Here is a 6,623-nt window from a genome sequence, read left to right as displayed (position 1 = left end):
TGTATGTCCCCATCCTTTTCTTGATGAACTTGAGAATGTGTTTGTCCTTGGAGACCTTGAGCAGCTCCATGGCATGCCGCTTGTAGAGGGCAAAGCTGCATACCCCCTGGATCATGTTCCACATGAACTTGGTGTGTTTGGTGAGGTGTCCACAACAGAGGCTGTGCCTTGGTTTGCTCACAATCTTAGTCAACTTGTGGCCCTTGTTGAGACCCATAGTCATGGGATAGCGGAGGGCCAGGGCTACTGTTCTTGGATGGTAGCTATGGTATAAGGACCAGAGCTGCAGGGAACTGTGGGAAATCTCCTCCTTAAATTTTGATGTGTCTTGCCATCTGATCAAATCCATTTTTGAGCTTTTCTGGGTGATTTATAGTTCCCACAAGTGCTTTGACACTTCTTTTTGTTTATTTTGTTACTATAAATTCAGTATTCTTTTCCATTATATCTTTTAACATCCTTCAACATCCCTTTACATTTTCCCAAATGAAAGGTTTTTCAATCCTTTTATACGTATTCTATGGTAGACATCTTCTGTTGCCATTTCTGTGGCAAAATTATTAAAACAAAATATACTGTAATTCACTTTAATTAAAAATTGCAACCACATGCTGTGGTTCATACAAGGGGACATAAGAACCAAAATCACATGGGTCAAACTAGTTAAAAGGAACACATGTTAGATGACATCTGAAATTTGCACAAGGCTTATGTCTCCACATCAAAAACATAAAGGGAAGAGCTGGAAAAAAAAATAATTCAGACATGATGAATGTAAACAAATCTTTTAGTCATATTAGTAGCATCTACATACCTGAAAAAAACATATGGGAACTAAATCTTTAATCAGAGTAAGAATCTGTCAAAGTTTATTCAGTCCTATCAAGGACAGAAAAAAACTGACATGAAATAGAGTAAATCTGAAGACTAACGGGCCACCCTCCTCACTGTGCGACAGGGGCCCCTTGGCCTGGCAAAACAATCCCCTGAGATGCTCTTTCTCATGGTTCTGCTTTCTATGAACCACACAAATATTTAGGAGTGAAAGCATTTGGCAGTGTGTAAGGATCCAGCTTCCATAGGGATGTTTCTTGCTAAAAGCAAACCAGCTTTTGGTTTGTGGTGTGTGTACTGTCTATAGTGTGACCATGGGGAATACAGTCACTGTGCTTGCATGTCTGAGGACAATGTCTCCACTGCCTGTCCATGAGGCTCAATGAGAAGCCAGTTTAGGTGCTAACATAAGCCCCTCCAACTGAGCAAGAGCCATACAGGACATCTAAGAGTGATTAACAACCATAAAGTCAAAGTAATGGGGTTTTATGTCTGAAAAGATATTGGAAAAGCCCACATGGGGTTAGCTCAGAGATGAAGAAACAGTTGATTTTTCTAGACCTATATATGGATTCCTGAGAGAGAGGGGAAGTAAATTAGTAACCCACGAATTTGCTTCAGCATGCAAGATTCACTGAAGTCTTACATGAGTTAGAAGAAACCCTTACAAGACAAACTAGAGCCCATTATACAAGTGATCCAAAGATCATGTTGCCAAGAAGAAGCCTAGACAGTGAAAGCAGATTTTCTAAATTCATTCGAGAGAATGGTGCTTGGGTTGTGTAATGCTTTAAACCTCTGCAATTAGGTGGTGGCTATTCTCCTCAAGTGGAGATTTAGGAGGATCAACAGGCACTCTACTTCAAAGCTAACTAATTTAAAATTATTCTCCAGAGCAGCCCTACCAAATACCTCGGCTTTTTTTTCTATTTGAGAGAGGAAACTCCACAGGATTAAGGACTTTGACTGCTTGCCTGGAGTTTGACATTTTACATATCCAAGCAAATAGGTTTGTTACTCCAAATACTCTCAGACTAAAATTATTTTGAGATCAAAGTTGAAATCTGCTTCCAACTTATATTTTACTGGTATATTTCCACTGAAAATTTCATCTCCCCTTTTTATATGTCTGATATATTTTCTATTTTATTTCATCTCTAGATTTTTAAGGTCAAAGACTTTAAGAGCTAGATTACAATAAATGATGCCGAAATTATATTAAACCTATAAAACTTAAGTCTGGCTGAACCGATGGTTTTGCTAAAATAAATAAGTGGTTTTATTCACAAATTGCCCTGCATATTTAGAAAGGGTTGAGCCTTCTTTTCCATGTATTATTAACACTGACTTTCATCTGTACCTCCAATGTCTTTACTTTGCCAACTAGCAGGAAACATTGAGGCTTAATTGAAATTCATCAGGCATTATCAAAGTCAGTGAACAGACTTTTTCACAGGAGTCTTGTTCTCAGAGTTGTCGATGTTATCTGTTTTCTTGAGCTAACTCCTTCTTCATCTTCAGTAAGAGAAGTAGAAAGATAGCAATGAGGTATCTTTAAGAAAATAAAACTGTTCCTTTTCTCATAGATTTGCTGTGCCAGTATAAGGGACAGAGAACAACCAGACAGACCCAATTTCCACTCACAGCCTTGGCATTATAGCTAGTTGCCACCAGATGGCTGTCACTTTGCTACCTGTATTCTAAGACATTGAATGACGAAACCGGTGACTAATCCTTTACTCTTTTGGGCAGGAGTACTTCACAAATTCCTGAATCACACTCTCTCCACCACCACCCCACCACCACTCTTGAAGGACTGAGCTGTGAACAACTTTCAACCTACTACACTGGGTATCTGATCATTGATCAACCATTAGTTTTCAGTGAGGAGCTACTAAAATATTGGAGAATAATTCCTAATCATCATGTTAGAGTGGTTGTATTGCTCTTCCTAATAACAAAATAATGATGACATAGACATACTAAAGACCCACCCAAGTCTTACACCATGCACATTTCCCTTCTCAGCTCTTACATTCGTTGGGTGATTTGTGTTCTGGGTAACATAAATGAAAAATATCCCTCTCACACATGCAGACATGTATACACACTGCCATGTGAGAAATGCTTAGTTCTTGCATTAAATCTTAAGAAAAGAATTCTTTATATAATAGTAAAAGAAACAAGCAGTTTTTCAAACAGAAACAAATACAAGGGCAAAGCATGGAGGTGTGAAATGGAAGCGTGGAAGTGTGAGACTCTGAAAATACTTGAGATAAATTCAAAGATGTCTCATAATTTAGAGCTACAAAAGCTCACCACCAAGATTTTATCAGCAATGTCCACTTATCAGTTCTCATTTTAAAATGACACTTTTCAGGAAGGCTTTCCCTCATTCCCAAGACTAGGCTGTGTGCCCCTGTTACACATTCTTAATACATTCTACATTTTTCCCTAAATTAGTTATGTAACTATCATATGTATAAAATAACTATTAATTATTTATTATAGTCTTTTAATATTTTTCTTCTTTTCCTACTAAAGTATAAGCTCTACAAAGTCAGTAAATTGTCATTGCCGGTTGATTAGCAATAATCAACAGATTGGTATCTATTCATTCATTGACTCAATAATTATTCAGTTCCCACAGTATGAGAGACATTGTTCATATAACATCCACTCAAGAAATATTTGTCAAATCAATAAACCAAGACATAGGTGAATGAATTAAATGCCACTCCAGTGGGGCCCACTTCAAAACAACTAAGTCTAATGAGAATATTGTCTATGATTACAACTCTGCTAAAAATGATTCCAAGTGTAGGCACTCAGCACGGAGAGTTCAAATAAATTTAACTTTTGACAGGAATAATTTAATGGAAAGTCATGATTATATTTTGAATAATTAAGGTGTGGGTGGCCCACAAAATGAGATGTTATTACCAAAACCACTCATCACAGGCTGGATCCAGCCCTCTTCTGCTATAGCAAAGAAATGAAATTTCTTAACTGAACCATGAAAAATACTTCTGTCCTACTTCAAACCATAAATATATACATGCTAGATTCCTGGATACTAGAACTCACGGTACCATTCTGAGGAAAAAATATTATTATACTTTCTAATCATCCAGGTTTAATTAAAGTTTAGAAATGAAAAATAACTGAGTTACTTCCCTGGAAAGATAATGATACTCCCTGAACATAAGGACCAACCACAAAAAATCAGCAACATAATAAACATTTCAGGTTCAGCAAGCTCACATCTGTCCTCCAGTGTAATACTCTAACTTGAGAATGTTTTCTTGGCATATTTGGTCTGCTTGTGCTAGATGGAGTGTAAGAGGCCTCACTCTAGGATCCTAGGAAATTTTACACTTAACTTGGTGGTTTTCAACAGTAGAGGGTTTTTTTATATAGTTCCTGCAGTGCCTCCTTGCAAATAAATCACTCTTGCAAACAGCTCCTGAGAATCAGGACACTTCCACTAACAGTACTTTTTCCTTATAGAAGTTTCCTTGGCTCCAGTGATAGTCACCCAATCCAGGCTCTTTCTAAGTGTCCTTTTTTTCCACCAGGATTGATGTGATTTTTATCTCCTTTGGCCAGCCTCTTACAAATTATGGTAAACAAACCAAAAACTAATTAAAGGAAAAGTCAGAGCTCATAGTAAGTTAACATTCACCAAGATGGTTATAACAGTTGTTAAAAGGTTAACGTATTTCTAAACCACCTAAGTGTTCCTCTGATGCCCATAATCTAGCACAAAAAAAAAAAAAAAAAAAAAAAAAAAAAAAAAAAAAGATTAGTGACTGGCATCTACCCAGGCATTCAGTTTGGTTTGCGATTATAGACAGATAGTATCTTTGGTCTGCATGAAGGAGCCATAATGGAATCCTTAAATTGAGTAACCTATAAAGAAAAGAAGACTATTTCAGCTCATAGTGTTGGGAGTCTGGAGAGTTTAAAGTCAGGCAGTCATGTCTGCTCATTTTTCAGAAGCCTACATGTTGCTCTCTGTTTGACAGAGAAGTGGAAGGGCAAAGCAGGTGCATGCAGGAAGCGGGAGTGGACAAGAGAGCCCCCCACCTTTCTGACGACCCATTGTCCCAATAACTGTAACTGTAATTCAGTCCCACCCACTGTTCCAAAACTGTCTCCTGACCAGCAACAATGTCTTCCTGAGGTTCAGTCCCACACGCCAAACACCTCCCAACACAGTTGCACTAACCCACAGCATGATTCAAAGCACAGCAAGGTAGTACAGATTTAGATGGATAAAAGATAACTCCTGGTGCTGGGAACTACATTCATTTTGTTTCCAGAAGCTATTTCTTGAGTCCTTTTAGATTTTTCCCAGTTTGCTCTAGCTCCTAATAAAATAGGTCAATTTCACAGTTAAGTAAACTAAGCAGATCAGTTAAAGAAAGAGGCCTTTTCTACCAAAAGTCTAGTATAATTGTAAAGCAACCTTTAACTTTCACTTTTTTTATTAGAACACATTTTTTGTCATCCATAATGAAATATTCACCAGGGGGATTGGCACATGTGCATATAGCTTCTTAATCCTTTCTATTTCCCTATTAAATCAAAGAAAATAAAATCTTATTTTTGAACAGTTTCTTCCTATTTCACACTACGTACTGTCTATTTGTGTTCTCTTTCAGTTTCTCACATCAGAAAGATAATGCAATATTTATACATGTGTGCAATTTATTTCCTGTACGATCATGGTGTCAAAGGGAACTAGAGAGTGAGAGGGGAAAAGGAAAGAAGGAAAAAAATGAGAAAAGAATAATAAAATGAGTCCAATCTTGCATAACTATTTCTGTTAATCTGAGCAACAGATCTGATGACAAAAATAGACCATAAAAACAGACTATAACCACCATTGTCAATTAGCTATTCTTGTTTTGAAATCTGTGACATATGTACAGTTATGTGTTGGCCTATTTCTGGCTTTGTTTTTGTTTTCAGTTTTTATTCTTCTCAATTAAAAAAAAAGGGGGGAAAAAGAATAATAAAATGAAAACTGAGCCCTGTGAACAGGGAAGGGAAGAGGGTCTGAAAAGAAAATGGGGGGCTAGGAATCAAGATCTATCATGTACAGACATAAATTCCCTATAACGAATGTGGTTGTTTTCTGTACCTAGATTGTACCAATAAACTTTTGAAAAGCCTTCTGGTAAACTTTGCTATAAAGTGGAAAGCTGATGCTAGGACAGGAGGCAGGGCTCGTGCTCCAGGCCTTGTGAGCTGGGCCCCATCCGGTACTTGCAGCATCAACTTTCTGAGGCTGTGAGTGCACAGCAGCTCATTTTCCATCTGCAGCCCCTTCCAAGGTACTGTCCTCTGCCATGCCAGGTCCACACTGCCTTTCCTTAAAATGTCTCTCACAGGACATATGAAGAATTTTTAAAAATCAAGTCCCCAAAATTAAAAGACCCAATTCAAAAATGGGCATCTGAGATGAAGATACACTTTTCAGACGAACAAATGCAAATGGCAAATAAAAATATGAAAAACTATTCCACATCATTGGTCATTCGAGAGATGCAAATTAGAATAATGCTAAGATTCTATCTCACTCCAGTAAGAACAGTTATCATCAAGAAGTCATGGCTGATGCAGTTATATATAAAGATGAGCAAGGCAATGATCCTGAGAATATTCAGAAGATTCTTTAATCTAGGAGTTAATTGGAAAGATTCTCACCCTGACTATATATACTGATACCTGGGAACTAAGCTACTGCATAGCAGATGGTAATTTGTAACAGTTGTTTCATG

Source organism: Octodon degus, unplaced genomic scaffold (genome assembly GCF_000260255.1).
Source record: "Octodon degus isolate 3935 unplaced genomic scaffold, OctDeg1.0 scaffold00022, whole genome shotgun sequence".
Classification (NCBI taxonomy): Eukaryota; Metazoa; Chordata; class Mammalia; order Rodentia; family Octodontidae; genus Octodon; species Octodon degus.
The sequence above is the reverse complement of the archived record's forward strand: the minus strand, read 5'-3'. Positions refer to the sequence as shown.